Here is a 17,805-nt window from a genome sequence, read left to right as displayed (position 1 = left end):
TATAAAAGTACTGTAATGCAATTATATTGTAATGCCTTATATTTCAAATACAGTAATATTATAATGTAACATTACTTTGAAATGATGATAATATAATATGAAATACCGTTGCTCAGGATGATGGCTTTAAGGACCAGAAAATTGCCCCAAGAAAAGCCATTCAAACCAAAATGGCTGAGTTCCCATTCATTTTTAGGCATAGCTTCTTGAGACTTTTTTGTTCATCCACTCATGACATACATAGCTAGTAAAATTCTCGGCGTTGAGTGAAACTAGCTTCATGGGGCGAAGCAAATCTGACGTCCCCTAAAAATAATAATGCAAAACAGGCACAACGCAAACTAGCTTTCCCACCTCTTTTCTCGGTCCCTAAAAACCAGACTTGGACCAGACAAGACGATCGTTTATCCGCCAACTTCGTGCCAACGCTGACCACCCCGTTGCCCCCCTTTCCTAGTAAACAGTTTATTCCATTGACCCTATTAGCAGCCCCTCCATACCCATGCCCCCATACCATCTCCCACGTCGCCTCATTATAGCATCGGCCCATATAAAAAAAAGTGGGGTGAGGGGGGTGGGTAAGGCTCGGAAAGAAGGTGGCGGACGCGTCTTTTTTTTCCGAGAGAACCCTTCCATAAGGAATAACTGACACGGAGGACTTAGCCACGCCTCGGGAGCTGCCACTTGGTGTCGGGGAGCATTGTTTGCTCGGATTACAGGCCGAGTAGGGGAACCTAATCCTCTAATTTTTAATCTCTGCTGATTCCACGGGGATGCAGAGGAGACTTGGGGGGAGGGAGGGGTCAGGGACGTCTGAGGGGGAGGGGTCATCCTGGTAACAAAGGGCGTATGATTTCTAAGGGTGTGGTATTGCCTTGCTACAAGGCGTTTTGTTTTGAGTTACAAAAAAAAATCCGCCACGCCTTGAGAACTTTGCGATGCAATTCCCCAACAATTTGACGTAGAAGCTTTGTGCAGTGAATTCACTCACTGTGGAAAGCGGCGGCATATCTTCTACGTACGACAAACGCCGCCACGAGTCTCTTCCTGTTTTATTCCCACTCACAATCCTGAGCGTGTTTTCTTATTGCTAACTTCACTTTACTATGGCACCGCTCTAAATAGTTTGTGTTTTTTTAGAATCAATTTTCACACAAAAACCACATAAGATTGCTTTAACGTTTGCCAGTTTAGCGCAAACACATAATAGGAACGACCAAAGATGATGCTAGATGTTTTTTAAAGACGTCATAAATAGTTTCCCAATACAATGTACTATGCGGCCATACTAATTTGATTGAAGAATTATGATTGTGTTTTTGAAATATGATCAAACATTTGCTGTAGAAAAAAACTCTAAATACAGAGGAGCCGCAATTGGTCATTGTGAGGTCATTTTTATTCGAAAGTAAGTGACAAAATGGCCGGCCCTTGATATGCATAAAAACACAACACGGGGAAACCTCGAGATACGAAATTAATCAATTCTGGACTAGCTTTCAAATAGTGATTTTTTTTTTTCATACCTTGAGTCCAGTTTCTTATGTGAATGATCTAATTCGTGCCTAGCAAATAAAACTTGTGGAACCTTACCTTTCGAGTAAGTCAACATTCCGAAGGCGAACGGCAGATAAAAATGACAATACAGATTTTTAAAGTTGGAAATCACTTGCTGGTTCACGGGTTAGAGTAAATAGATGTCTTGTGGTAAACTAGAACCAGGAGGGTGAGGAGGAGCAAATCTAGCACCAATAGACATTTCAGAGGGAATCGGCTCTCTAGCACAGGGGTTTTGGAGTCAGGGACCCCTTTCAGAGAGGAAATTTTACAAGGACCCCCAGGGCAAATGTTTGCGGAAGCAAAAAGATGTTACAGTGGCGTCGTTTTAGGTAGTCAGACAGCGAGCATCAAATGCCAATCAACACCGGCCAGAGGGCGGCGCCAAAAAACAAAGACCACTAAATCCGTTCCAAAACACCCAAATCATTTTACAGACCAACCGCAGTCAGTCTAAGGACCCCCGGTGGTCCGCGGACCCCAGTTTGAAAACCACTGCTCCAGCAGATATTTCTTCATGGCATGACCGAAACTCAGTTTGACCCACGCTACAAAAAACTCCCTGCGCCCACCTGTTTATACCAACATGTTGACTTGATGGGCGGTACCAAAAGCAACAAAGTAGTTGAGCACCAACCTGTTTGAACTACGTAAGCTGGAAACATGAATTTGAAACGGGGACGTGCCAAAAACCGAGGCGTGAAGGGGAAGAAGGCACGTGGAATTCTAAAACCGAGTTCAACCGGAGGCCCGCGTCAAGGCTCCCTCAGCTTGTGACGGGCTGGAAAAAGGCGAGCTGGGAAAGAGTGCCACCATTGACAAAGTCACCGCGGGTGGCTTTCAGGGTGTCCGCTCGCCAGCCGAGGAACGCCGGAGCCCTTGGAATCCGGCCAAGACCGGGGGGCCCTTTTGCGCACATTCCAATCAGCCGCAGATATTTATACTGGGAGGCCTAATTGAAAGGTTGGCTTGTGAAGCATCTGCGCCACACGCTCACGCCGCCCCAATGGCGCGCGTGCACACGCACACACTCCGTCTAGTGTTGACCCGGCGGAGGAAGGAACAGCGTGCGTGACGGCTGGAGTCCCTGAGGGGCACCCGGATGCAAAGAGTCCAGCCTCTGCCAAAAGGTTCAAATTGGGATTTGGTTCATTTCCTTGATATTTACTTGGACGTGCAGCTTTTTCATCAAAAGTCAAAGTTGTACCTTAAATTCCAGGTTTAATTCGTTCCGTGAGTAATCGGTTACCTTAGGTAATTACTTTTGGAAAGGCTGCAGCACTTAATTGCCCGGTTTACTATTAGCCATTTTCAGGACCTACTTTAGCTTAAAAATACCTGTAACTGAATGTCTAGACTTTAGACTCTTAAATTTTGTAAAATTAAGTGTTTGGTCTTGAATGGGTTAATGGCAATTCAATGTATTTATTTTTTTCGATAAGGGATTAAATTGTGGAAGCTGTAAATATTTCCTCGGCAGAAAATTTGCTCTTTGGCATTCGGGATCACAAAACGCAAAATAGAAAAAAAATACTTGGGATTGAATGTCGAGACTCTTTAAAAAACGTACAAATACGTCTTTGGTATTTCAATTAAATGTCTTACCATTAACTGTATTAATATAACTGCTATCTATTTCAGTGGGGAAAGATAATATGAAAAGTACATACAAATTCTCTACGTTTAAATGTGTTATTCGGCGTTCACGATCACAAGAAACAAATCAAGTAATGCCTGGAACGGAAAGTCTGGACTCTTAAAAAATGTAAAAATATGCCTTTGGTATTGAAAGAATTAATGGCAATTGAATGTATATATTTATTTATTTCTATGGGGAAAGATCATCTGAGTAATACAAATATTTTCTCCCCTGAAAAATGCGGTCTTCGGCCTTCAAAATCACAGGAACCAAAACAGAAACAAATATGTGGAATAAAATGTCTAGACTCTTAAACAACGTAAAAATACGTCTTTGGTATTGAACGAGTTAATGGAAATGCAAGGTACTTGTTTATAGGTACCTGTTTATTTTAATGGGGAAACTTAATATGAGTAATACCAATTCTTTCCTGCATAAAAATGTGTTCTTCGGCGTTCAAAAACACAGGAAACAAAACAAACATGCAGGATTAAAGTCTAGCCTCTTAAACAACGTTAAAATATGTTTTTGGTATTGAACGAGTTAATGGAAATGCAAGGTACTTGTTAGTTTAATGGGGAAAGTTAATGCGTAACACCAATGATTCCTCCGCAGAAAAACGCGTTCTTCTGCGTTCAAAAACACAGGAAACAAAACAAACATGCGGGATCAAATGTCTAGCCTCTTAAACAACGTAAAAATACGTCTTTGGTATTGAACGAGTTAATGGAAATGCAATGTACTTGTTTATTTTAATAGAGTTAGTGAATATGAGTAACACCAATACTTCGTCCGCAGAAACAGGCGTTCTTCTGCGTTTACGACCACAAGTCAAAGCGGGCAAAACGGAAGCTAAAAACGCGGACTCCAGGGAGCTCCACACAAATCAACGCAATGCGAGAATGCGCTCCCGGGATGAGCGCAGTCAAGGCGCTGATTAATGCACAATTAGTCTTGTGTTGTGTCACTTGTAACAGGACGGGCCCGCCGAGTTTGTTCAAGCTCTCGGCGCCGTTCCAGCTGGCCCTTCGCGCATCTCGGGGACGTGCGGGCTTCCCGTGCCAGCTGGCAGCCCCACGCGCTCCCGCCGCCCGCCTTCTTCATGACAGGCAACTCCAGAAAAAAAAAACTTGAGAAAAACCTGCTGGTCCTTCAATGCTCCTTTTCAGCAACGCCAAAAAAAAGAAAACACCTTTTCATGCGTTCCCCGCCAAGGACGTTCGGGGTAAGTCGGAAAAGTTGATTCCAAACGCTGCCCGGAAACAGGAAATTTTCCTCCCGCGTGAAGGACAACATCGCCGCGTCCTTCCTGACGACTCCTTTCCGTTTTTAGACCGGCTCGTCAACCGGAAATGTTTTGGAAATACCGGGCGAAAATGACATGGGTGTGTACGTTTTTTTGGAGGTGAAATTTGGGGACATTTTAAAACCACCAAGAGATGTCGAAGATACTGGCGCAGCGTCGCTTCGTTTTACACGCCGTATTCGACGAAATTCACTGATTCAAAGTGTGGAATGCATGATGAAACCCAAAGTTGTTCTGCAAAAGTTTTGTTTTCCCTTTTTCTCAAAATGGGAGGGTTCTCGGAGCTGAAATAAAAACAGGACCGGATTTCGACCTTCGACGTGCGATTAGATTCGCTTGCAGAAACTGTTGAAATCTCAACAGTTCTTCACGTACCCCCAGAACATGGAAGGATTTCACCAAAAATGCCTGGTTTCTCAGCAATAAATTGAGAAAATTTGCAAGAATTTTTTTTAAATAGGGGAGGGGGTTACAAAGGTGTGCTGTGCCTTCCATTTCTGATTTATTAAAATTTCTAACTGCATTTTTAGTGGTACAGTGGAACCTCTAGATACGAATTTAATCCGTTCCGGAGTGCAGTTTGTATTCTGAATCATTCTTATAGTGAATCACGTTTTACATGTAATATGCCTAATTTGTTCCAGGCTTGAAATAAATGCCATATTAAACATAATATACTTTACCTTCCAAAAACACACAGTGGAACCTCTAGATATTCCAAAAAAACGCGACATTCACTAGACGTCAGGCAGATTACCGGAAAAAATGGCTGTAAACAATAATTTTACTTCCACTTGAACCTTTGATTAAAAAGCGATTACGATAATTATGGTAATGGTAAGTGGATGAGTTGGGTGTTGGCAGCCTGAGGAGTTACTTACAGCAGTTTTTGTTAACCAAGGTTTTACCACATTATTTTCATTAAAAGAAGCAAGCAGATCGAACCAACGTCTGAATGCATTCATGTTCCCAAACAAGGGCGTTAAAATGATATTTATTCTGTGTTAAGTGCTCCAGTTTATATTGTCTATCTGTGTTATTTTCTTTTGAACTATCTGCTTTCAATCCAGAAGGCCGCGTTATATTTCCTGTTTATGTTTTTCATTCGTCATTTAGCTATTAGTTAGCTATTAGCTATTATTAGTTTCAAGGCAATAACTCGCGGACTGATTCAACATTTGAGTCCATCCATGCGCGCCCGCAAGTGCATTAAGATGACATTTTGTGTTAAGAATTCTCCGAGCGCTTTAGTTTTTTACTGTTCAGTTCTATTCTACTCTGTAAATGTGTGCTTTTAATCCGAAAGGCCTCGCTATATTTCCGTTTCCTGTTTGTACCCTCCGGAAACTGACGGTGATGTTTCGCGTCACGTTTCCTGTCCCGTCGCACCAAACGCGCCCTATCAACCAATCACGCAAACTTCATTGACTGCAATTTCTACGTGTCTCTTGTTAATCTGAACATAGTCAATCTGAACCAAGCATCACTTATTTTTAAGGATGAAAAAGCCACACGTGGCTCCGGGGCCGCAGGTTGCATACCTCCTGCTACAAAACATTTTAGCAATAAACGTCAATTCATGTTCCAATTCATTTGCTCTCAATTTGAAAAGAAAACGATACCATTCCTCTCACGACGCCACTATCGTTAAACTAGATTTGCTGATCTCTCCAGAAACCCAGTGAAAATCATTCTTGTCCAATTATTGTCTCATTTGAGATTTTTTTTTTTTTTGTCTCCCTTCTCTTTTTATTGAAAAATAAGGCATGATAACCAGACCTACCCCCTTGAATTGGTTCAAAGGGCGCATTTGAATATGTGCTGTCTCTGGATCTTTCTGGCTCTCAGGTGGGCGCCAAGCTCCTGACTCAGCACCAGAAAAACAAAAAAACAAGCAGCCAATCAGAGCCAATTCTAACTCCAGTCAAAGTTGAAAAACACGATCGCGCGCGGCGCGGATGTTTGTCTCCGCATCCAGGTTGACGAGCCGAAGTCAACAAGGGGGGGTTTACAGTAGTTCTCGGTCCCTGGACAAAGGCAAATGAATATTTCAGGATCATTACCGATGCCCCGCAGTCAAACACGCAGGAGGTAATTAATTGATCCGGCCCGGTGGTCCGCTGAGAGATTAGACCGGATGACTTGTTGTTTATCTCGCGTGTGATTGCTCTGAGCAAATGATTTCCTATTGAATGGAAACAAGGTTGCGCTATATGTTTGACCTGTGAGGCATGTGTAAAGTCAGTGCAATCATCTGGGAGGGGAGGGGAGGGGTTAATTTCACATCACAGTTCCTAGCGAGCGCGGATGGTATTGCGGCCGACGCCTTTTTGGCAACGGCGGCCTCCAGTCCGTCATCGAGTGTCAGATGTGAACGGAGTGTCAACAGAGTGCTAATTGTGGCCGGGCCAGCTTTGATTTATCGCCGGCGCGCGCGCCAAGAGGGAAGGCGGGATGATTTTTGCATTTTGGCAGACGGTCGGCGAGCCGTGCCAAAAGTTCAATTTGCGGCTCAAAAGACGGAAATCAGCCGTTTGCCAGAGAGTCTCTGTCGAGACACGCGTGCGCGCAATTTTTTTTTGTTGCAATTTTTTTTTGTTGTCATTACCGCTCGTGCGTGCGTACCGTTTTATGAAGCGTCTTCAAATTCCACGTAAAAACTGTTGTGAATTTACAAGTCGGCTTTACCAAAAGTGAAAGTTATACTGCGTGATTTATAATGACTTGTGGCATTATGTTACAAATGATGGAAATTCTTTTGATTTTGATATATCGTTAAAGGAATCGATGGAAAAAACACCAGGGAGCTGAAATTTCCAGTAGATCATTCAAAAAATTTAAAAATTCAACAACTCTGACATTTCTATTTGATTGCAACTGGAGGTGGGAGATTTTGTGTACACAAATAATTGTCCAAATTTTGGCCCATATAAAACCATTATAATTACAAATTTTCAGATGCATTTTAATAGGATTTATGACATTGATTTTCCTGCAATTTTTTGCAACATTACGTTGAGCGGCTGTCAAACTATGTCAGCAAACAGAAAATTATCTAGCACTTGGGAGCTGAATTTTCACCCAGATGGTGACAACATGTTCAACTTTATCCTTGAAGAAAAAAATCTGACCTTTTTTTTCCGCACATAATATTCCACATAATATTTAGGGATGCACCAGCCGGTGAAAATATTTGATCGGAAATGGCAAAAAACATGTATTTTCACATTTTGTTTCATAGACAATTGAAACCAGAAAAATATGTTTGAAAAATGATAAAAATGACTTTTTTTTAATCTAGAAAGAAAACATGTGATTCGCTTTTTTTTTTTTGTGAAACTTTATGTCCAGGCTTTTTTTTCCTTTAACATTTTAGCGTCCGAAATTATCTAGCAGTATTTATTTTGTAATCCATCCTTTTATTTATTATTTTTTTCTCCATAACTGTAGGGGTTCACAAGCCAACAACAAACAACACCCTTCAAAATATGCACTTATTTTCATAGAATGAAGACTTTTTTAATCATATTGCAACAACCAAAAACTATTCAGTAAAATGTTAACTTTTCTACAAATTTTACTTTATTCTCGCCTATTTTTTGTGACATACATGTTTGTGAAAATGTATATCCGTATTTTTTTTTTTATTTTGCATTTTATTTAATTGTGTTGTTGTACCGTTTATTATTTATTTATTTATTATTTTTTTCCTGTAAATACGGTAGTTCACAACCATACAGCGAAATTTTTGCTGACTTTTTTGCCCATGGATTCATCCTTGAAAAATTGCCATTTTTATTTTCACAGAATGAAGACTTTAATATTGTAAAATTGCAAGAACCTCCAAAATATATGAGTAAAATGGTGATTTTTTTTTTTTTTTTCCAACGAACCGCCGCCGCCGAACGCGGCAATGTCCCAGCTATAACGAAACGCGGACGCGCAAGTCCGAGGGAGCCCGGCATCTATCTTCACTCCGCTGTCTTTAATAATTAAGCCGATCCATTAATTTATCCGGCTCGGGCCCAGGTGAGTTGCGCTCCTCGCGGGACCGACGCTCGGGGGACGGCGCGGAAGATTCATCTTCCTTTTCATACCGCACATCAATGTTTGCAGCCCGGGGCTCAACACGGCGAGAAAAAAAAACAAGGAGGCGAATCAAAACATAGATCTGGCCTTTGTCCAGCTCACCTGCGAAATATCCCGCATCAGCATTTTTCAGATGTGATAATGTGCTCTAATTTCAGATGTTTTCACGGGGGTTTTCGTGAGAATTCCCGGTGATATTTGTACGTTGCGGAAAACAGTGTAGGGAGCGGCTCCTGAAACTGACACCGGCTTCTAATGTGCTTCACGCTGTGATGAAAGACCGCTTTCATCTTCATCACATATCAAAAATTATTTAATGTGCAAACGCATCTTGGTAGGTTCGAGAGGAGAGAGGATTTGGGTCGAAAGATGTTACTCATCGCCTACTTGTTTGTATCCTCCTGGTGTTAAGGAGACGTTAATCACGTCTGAGACGCTTTAGTCAGAATAAACCACCGATCGGGGATTACGGCACACTTTACACACCGCTGCCTGGCTTGATGAAATTAATGTATAGTAATTTGAGGTCATTTTTAATGTTAGGGTTGCTATCAATAAGAGAGACCATAGACAAAGAGCGTAAGATGAGTCAATTTGTCTTTCATACAATGAGACGGGTTCGCCTGGTCGAATCAAACTATTCTGACTGGCGCTTTGGCTTTTTAGTCCTCCCTGAAGCTAGGGGCGGTTTAAGACTCGGGAAGTAGTGTGTCAGGGTCCTTTATTCTTATAATGAATAAAATTGCCGAGAATTATTGATATTGACTTGTGCTTGCAGAACAGTGATACATTTTTTAGCCATTCTGTCTAGCTAACTTTTAGCTAACTGTGTTAGCTTATGCAAAGTTGTGTTTTATCAAAGATTAATGATTCCATTACAAAATTAAACTTTCCAAATGGAGTGAGTCCAGGCCTTTTTTAAAGAATAAAAATAGATCTATTTTTTAATTTTGATATGCTCGCAGTGCACATACATTGTTGAGCCATTTCGCCTAGCTAACTTTTAGCTCAGTGAATCTCAATCTTTTTTCAATATTGTCGCCCTGTAAAATATGTTTTCCGCCATTGTATTTGTTTATTTATTTGTGTCGGTCCACAAAACAATAATCGAGATCTGTTGTCCAAAAATAAATAGTTTAATTACTAATAAATATTTGTCAACAAAAAACAATCAACAAGAAGAATTGAGCTAAAAAAGAAATGATTATTAATGTCCACAAAAAAATATTAAACAAAGCGTCCTCTTTTGGGATTACAGGAGAGTATTACGTTCACAACAATAAGTCATGAATTTAATTATTAATAAATATTTAATCAGAGAAAAAAATCAACATAAAGTGTCAGACTTGTCGCAAAAAACAATTATAAATATTTGTCCACATAATATTCAACATAAAATAGAAGAAATGCGTTAACATATATTGACTTGACAGGTAACGAGAGGTGGCACGTGACAAGTTGGGTCGAACCATTCTCGGGCTTTTTACAATACCGAATTTGAATAACCTACTTAAAAATAAAATTAGTTTTACAAACTTCCCCGAAACAATGAATCTATTCAATAGTTATTTTGAAAGGATTTTTGCATGTGTCTTATTAAAAATCTCGAGTACCCTCTGAAGTTCCTTCAACTACCCTATGGAGAACTGGAACCCCCATATGAGATCCCCTGTCTTAGATTGTGCCTATTTTGCCAGTAGCCGGCGACCGAAGATGACATCACAAATTGATCAGGGCTCAGAAAACGACCAATCGCGGTTTTCTGGGTAAAATCGGGTGAAATTCACAAGCTGAGCCCTAATTGGTCATTGCCTGGCCCCTGAGCAACTGTGATGTCATTTTCAGTCGCCAGCCAATGGCAAACCAGGCGCCCTATGAGATGGGTAAAACCAATTTGATTTTAGGGCATAATTCGTATTCTAGAAACACGATATCAATCGTAATACTGTGTTTTGATCGACGTATTTTCCTGAAACATTTCATGAATTTAATAACTACTTTTGAAGGATATTTTCATGTTTGTCTTCTTTAAAATCTTTAGTACCCCCGCAGGTTCTTTGAAGTACCCCCTTGGTTACCCGTCCCGCCGTTTTAGCTTTTGATAAGGGGCACTTGATTGGCTGACGAATACTTTTCTTCCATGTGAGGAGTAAAATTTACCTCCGAGTAATTTTAAGGAGCATAAATGCAGTTGGTCCCTCGCCTTTTTTGTTCGTTTTGGCTTCCGAAGGAGGCTTACTGGAAGAACCCGAAGCGTCGCCACGGAGAGGGAGGAAGCCCGGAGGGTGAGGAGGAGGAGGAGGGGGGAAAAAGCCCGACCCGAGGTAGGTGAAGTGGGCGAACGACGAGGGAGGAAGCGTCGGGTGAAGAATGAAAGCGATAAAGCGGCAGGCGAAGAAGAAGGAAAGAGTACGGGGCTTGATATGATTTCAATGGAATGTTTGTTGACAGGGCTGCGTGGCCCCGGGGCCTCGGGATAAATGATTGAACGCCGCGCCTGTCAAAGCCCCGATGTTTCTGTGGGCTCCTCTTTCTCTCCTGCTCCCTTTCGCTAGAGGGAAGGTAACGGGCCCGCTAATTGACACAGAATTAAGCATGAAACGCCGCCTTCTGCCTTGGATGGCCTCCCCGCCAAAATGGGGAGGGGGAGGGGGGGGGGCATCCAAGCCAATGGAAGACACACACACATTTCCAAACACATATTGACTTGACATCAGACACGTGCAAACAGACAAGCGTGAACACATCTTCGCACAGGCGCGCGCACAAAAACAAGGGGATAAACATGCCGGCAGATGGGCCACTATTCACTTACACCACATCAGGCGATGAACATTTTTTTTCAACACCCACACGTGTGTAGAAAAGAAGCTAAGCAGCAAGGAAGGGGGGGGGGGGGGGGGGGGGTGCTTGCGGAATGCTACAGCAAGATTATAACGGTTTGCCAATTTTTATCACTTCCTTTTTTCCGCACTATAAGGTGCACCGGATTATAAGGCAATTTAATGACATATTTTAAAACTTTTTCCATATATAAGGCGCACCGGATTATAAGGCACACCCTCAATTAATTACATATTTTAAAACTCAAATTATAAGGCACACCCTCAATTAATGACATATTTTAAAACTTTTTCCATATATAAGGCGCACCGGATTATAAGGCGCACCCTCAATTAATGACATAATTTATTTTCATATTTTCAATCACAATATAGTAATACTCAAAGTAATAACAATAATAACTCAAAGAGGCGCACCAGATTATAAAGCACACCCTCAATTAATGACATATTTTCAAACTTTTTCCATATATAAGGCGCACCGGATTATAAGGCGCACCCTCAATTAATGACATATTTTATTTTCATATTTTCAATCACAATATAGTAACACTCAAAAGTAATAACAATAATAACTCAAATAATAACTCTAAACTCTCAATGGCATAATAAGTCAATGTCAATATGAGCAACCTTGTTCAACTGTAAACACAAAAACAGGTAAAGCTTACTTTATCACTTCATTCCCCATCTACCGATCCTAATCTCAATATTGATCCGTATATAAGGCGCACCTGATTATAAGGCGCACCGTCAGCTTTTTAAAAATATTAAGGTTTTTAGGTGCGCCTTATAGTGCGGAAAATACGGTCGTTTGTTTACAAAACGCAATTGTTACTTTTAGCTGTGCCAAATTGTGGACGGCAGAGACAGAAAAAAGTTGAAATTTGTGTTTAGGTTTTTGCCTTGTCACCAGGGTAAATTCTTGTGTGTTTGTTTACTCTATTACCCCAAATATAGGAGGCACCCGTGTATAGGACACACCCTTAATTTGAGTCAAATCCTGCAATTTTCTATGTCGTCATGTATAAGACGCACCAACGCTTTGGCGACGATGCAAAAAACTATGGCAAAACCGAAAATAAACGTAATCTTTGTCAATTCTTTATCATTTTTGTTCATATCCGTATGTTATATACTGTGGACCCCCACCATATGAAATTATAACTTCCGGGGTTTGGATCGTAAGGCGAAATCGTCGTATGGTGGGCTATAGAAACCTATGGTGCAAAACCCCAGGTAAAAAACATCAAAAGCGGACATCAAATAAAATGCCTTGTCCGAGTGTACAAGAAGCGTTGCAGCTTGTGGAAGTGGAGCTACTTGTAAGTGTGAACTAGAGCAAGGGGACTGCCGGGTCAAAGGTCAGAATCCAACCTGCTGACTTGCAACCAATCAGAAGCAGCGGAATGGGGATGGGGGGTGGAGTCGGCAAGCAAAGGAAAGAAGGTGTATCCCTTGGGTCAATTATCCGCGGAAAAGGAGGTTCTGCATCTCATTTGCAAGGAACGGCCAAAAGGTGCACCTGAGCTTGACTACAGCTTCACACACACACGCACGCACGGACTGAGGCAATTAACGTCGTGCACACCTTGACGCATGTGACAGTAGCTAGGCAGAAGTGGGCGGGACTAGGCAGCTGAAAGAGAGCGCGGCTCACGCCTTCCCGTTGAGACTAATTTCCCGTCAGGGGGCTTTGCCTTACACTTGGAGGGCTTCGGGTTCAGGCGCGATCCTGCGAAGGAGATATTGCAAACGCGCAAATGTGGTTTTCCAGTGGATGACCACAATCTGCAAAACTAGAGTAGAAACATTTCTATTCGAGCCCTTTTTCTACATATGATCGGTAACAATGTCATTGAGGGCACAAATTCACTGTGGGAGTATTAAGGGTCAAGGAGCAAATTTATAAATGTCTAGTTTTATTGTTAGTATGTGTTGTAATGTAAGTTTCAAGTTCGTTGTGTCTAACCCACAAGTTCATGTCTTAAGGATCCAAATCCAAGTTTCCCTGAACACTAGTCTAAGTATGACGTCTTTGACCCTTAAGTCCAAGGCTATAAGTCCTGAGTCCAAGTCAGAGTCGTAAGCCCCTGACTACAAGTCCAAGTCGAGTCTAAAGTCCTTTTTCAAGTCAGAAACCACAAGTCCAAGGCTATAAGTTCTCAGTCCAAGTCAGAGTCGTAAGCCCCTGACTACAAGTCCAAGTCGAGTCTAAAGTCCTTTTTCAAGTCAGAAACCACAAGAGAAAGTCTTGAAGTTCCAAATCCAAAACAATTTTCTTCTCCCCGACCCTGAGCTCAAGTCAGGTCTGAAGTCTTTGACACACAGGTCCAAGTGAAGTCCGAGTCTTCGGGTTGAAATTAAGTCTCAAGTCTGAGACCAGATTTCCAAATCTTTAGGTTCCAAGACCAAATCAAGTCTCAAATGTTTGACCTACAAGTCAAAGTCTTTATGTTTCAATTCAAATCTCAAGTCGGAAACCAGTCCAAACGAGTCTTTAGCTTTCGAGTCTAGGTCTCAGGTCCCTGACCATGAGTCCAAGTCAAATCTCGAACCCACAAGTCAAGTCTCTAGATGCCAAGTCAAGACTCAGGTCCCAGACCAGAAGTCCAAGTTTTTAGTTTCCAACTCCAATACAAGTCTCAATTCCCTGAAAACGAGTCCAACTCAAGTCTCAAGTCTCGGACCCACAAGCCAAGTCTCTAGATTCCAAGACATACATCAGGTCCCAGTGCAGAAATCCAAGTCAAGTCCAGGTTTTGCGGTTCCTGACCAAATTTGGGTTGAATGTGATGTGAAATTTCAGGCCCAGTTTACACCACAGATACTAATTTGGTTGGTTTACAGATTTTCTACTGCCTTTCAGACAGAAATCGCTCCGTAAACTTGCTGCAGTCAGTCGGCTTCTTAAAAAGAAACATCTTGGAAAGAAAAAGTGTGTGTGTGTTGCGTACACACATAAGCACATTAGCATGTAATCAAGTCGCGACCTTGGCGATGACCTCATTGCCACGGGGCATTTTGCAGCTAGCAAGGCTAACACGAGGCTAATGAGCAACATTCATTGCGTCTAGCTGCTCGGGAGGCACACACACAACATACCCACACACCGGGGGGATGGGGTGGAGGGGGGGGGTGTTCCTATCATACTGGGGACTTCCTATTGACATAATGCATTTCCTAGCCCTGAACCCTAACCTTGAGCATCACAAAAGGTTGCCTAAGCCAGTGGTTCTCAACCTTTTCTCAATAATCTAAAATATCTGATAAATGGAAAACTATCTGTGAAACTGGTCTAACCCTTTCCTCAACCAAAATCAATTCCAAACATTTACTCTGAAACATTTTTTGAATCTCCAGAGGTCTCAACTTGTGGTGTGAAAGAGAACCGTGCCCATAACCTTGCAGAACCTGTGATTTTGTCCCCACCATGTAGCAAAATCCAATGGGACGCATACACAAACACAAACTGGCTAGCGCACACACATTTAATGGATCCGTCCTTCCGATCAGTGCGCTTTGCCGCCCCGAATCCCCACAATGCAAGCCAGTGTCTCCCTCAGTGGGCAGCCTTTTCCCTATTTTCCCCGAGCCGTCCTCAGTCATCCGAGGAGATGGAAATAGACGCCTTTGCGCGCTCATTCCCGGCAGTCAACTTGTGGCACACAAACGCACACATGTTTCTTACGGCTATACTTGTGAGGACATACATTGGCATAATGCATTTCCTAATTCCTAACCATAACCATCAGGAATGACTGTCTAACCCTAACCATAACCCAATTCATACCCATACTCTAAAATCAAGTTCTGACCCTCAAAAAGAGGTCTGAACAAGTGGGGGCCGGCCTAATTTTTCTCACTTCTCCGAAATGCCCTCACAAGATCGTCAGAAAACTCAATTCGGTTCCCACAAGTGTAGCCGTGCAGGAACACACACACGTATGTACGGCTATACTTACGAGGACATACATTGGCATAATGCAACTCCTAACCATAACCATCAGAAATGATGACAACCCTAACTCTTACCATAACCGTTACCATAACCCAGGTCATACCCACACTCTAAAATCAAGTTTTGACCCTCAAAAAGAAGTCTGAACGAGTGGGGACCGGCCTACATGTTCGCACTTCTCCGAAATGCCCTCACGAGATGAGAAGGAAACTGAAACCGGTTCCCACAAGTATAGCCGTACAGGAACACACACACACTTATGAGGACATACTGTACATTGGCATAATGCATTTCCTAACTCCTAACCATAACCATCAGAAATGATTGCATAACCCTAACAATTACCATACCTCAATTCACACCCACATTCTAAAAATCCCAATTTTGACCCTCAAAAAGAGGTCTGAAAAAGTGAGGACCAGTAAACATTTTCACTTCTCCGAAATGCCCTCACAAATCTGTAGAAAACTCAACTCGTTTCCCACAAGTATAGCCGTACAGGAACGCACACGCACAAACACATATGTACGATTATCCTTGCGAGGACATACATTGGCATAATGCATTTCCTAACTCCTAACCATCAGATATGATGACATAAGCCTAACCCTTCCCATAACCATAACCCAGTTCATACCCACACTCTAAAATCAAGTTTTGACCCTCCAAGAGGTCTGAACAGGTGAGGACTGGCCTCAGGGTCCTCACCTCTCCAAAATGTCCTCACAAGATCGGTAGAAAACTCAAATGGATTCTCGCAAGTACACCGTAGCCGTAGAGGAACGCACGCGCGCGCGTCGGCGAACGTACGGGATGAACGACAACTTCCTCCCGCCGAGGCACAGCTCAGAGTTGTCGCCACGCAGAGGGAAAAGAACAAGTGAGAAAAGATTGTGTGGGAGTGTGTGTAGCTCCGGCGCATACACACATACTGTACACACACACTTAGAGCAAAGCTGGCTGGCTTTTGACAGAGGCAGAATTATTATGGCGAGGTGAATATTACACCCTTGGGACTTCATTTACCTCCAGCATATTCACTGAGTTTCTTCGTGTTTTACTGCGCCTCATAATCCCAGCGACACACACACACAAGCACTCGCACACACTCGCGCACTATTTTTTATGTCCGCGCATGTTGTCGGAGGTTATTATTGGGATCATTATGGGATGTGGATAGTGTTCAGATCCCCGCTCCCGACCCCTCCCTTCCCCGACTACAACCCCTTCTATGTTTTGGAGATGGAAGCGGCCCACCCAGAGTTTGTTAAAAAAAAAAAAAAAAAAGCTGCCCCGAAGCCTGTTTAATGAAGCGACGTGAAATTTGGGAGGCATGTCGAACACGGGTAAACACACAAAGAATGTCTCAAAGAGTCATGCCTGAAAAGACACGGGAAGTCTGCCGTTTTGCTTTGAATCTGACTTTCAAGGGTTTTGTTTGTTTGATTTGATTTTATGTTATTTTAACCAAGGTTATACTATAAGCCTTTCTGAAGAAAATAGCAAAAGACTCCGTCCTCATCCCTTGTGTTTTGCATTTCTTATCTTTGACCTCGGAGCACGGCACAGCACCTTGTATTTCCGTGATTGTTTTTGTGTGTCTCCTGGACGCTTCGAGTCTGTTCAACTGAATTTCGTAGCATTGTAATTGTGCAAGAATGAGATTTTGTCAGATTTCTGACAAATTTGATCAAATTACAATGGACCCCCTTGTTACAACGTCCCTGATTTACGTTTTCATGTTGCGTCCTGGAATACTGAGTTTTTCATCCCTTCTTTATGACATCTTCTTAGTTATGAGAACAAAACAACTGTCATGAGCCTAGGGGCTTGGCTTTGTTCTTTCGTCTCCATTTACAGGCGTTTTTAGGTAATTACACTTATTTTCACTTGCCGTCCCTGCAACGCACAATTCTGGTCGGCTATTTGTCGCCGTCTCCTCACGGAGATGCTTTTCTGCGATTGGTCGGCCTTACTCGTTTCAAAATGGCGGAACGGTAAAGCTATGTTCGATCGTGAGTGGTTACGAAACCGTATTTAGAGTGCATTTTACTGCACTCAAGGTAAATAAGTCCTTTCTATATATGACTTTCTATATTTATGATGTTTTCTGATTGTATACATGTATATTATATATACGTAACACTTACGATACAATTTTGGTAGCAGTTTTTGATATGTATGTGCAAGTTTGATGTTTTTACCTGGGGTTCGAAACGCATTAGTTATTTAACATAGGTTTGGATTGCACGTCATATGGCGAATTCGCCTTACGAACCCAACCGCGAAACGGATTCATCCTGTGATAAGGGGGGCCACTGTATACTAAACAAGGGGCTGCAAAAGAATAACAAGTCTGAAGTTGCTATTTTAGTTACATAAATATATTACCATGGTTTTTACCCACTTA

General features: G+C 42.2%; 1 protein-coding gene across 3 annotated transcripts in view; it reads right to left on the bottom strand.

Moving 5' to 3' along the window:
* LOC148426224 (uncharacterized) overlaps positions 1-17,805 on the bottom strand; it is a 304,347-nt gene that overhangs the window by 61,184 nt on the left and 225,358 nt on the right. The window lies entirely within an intron of this gene.

Source organism: Hippichthys cyanospilos, chromosome 3, assembly GCF_059441005.1.
Source record: "Hippichthys cyanospilos isolate Australia breed blue-spotted pipefish chromosome 3, RoL_Hcya_1.0, whole genome shotgun sequence".
NCBI classification, from domain to species: Eukaryota; Metazoa; Chordata; class Actinopteri; order Syngnathiformes; family Syngnathidae; genus Hippichthys; species Hippichthys cyanospilos.
The sequence above is the reverse complement of the archived record's forward strand: the minus strand, read 5'-3'. Positions and strand labels throughout refer to the sequence as shown.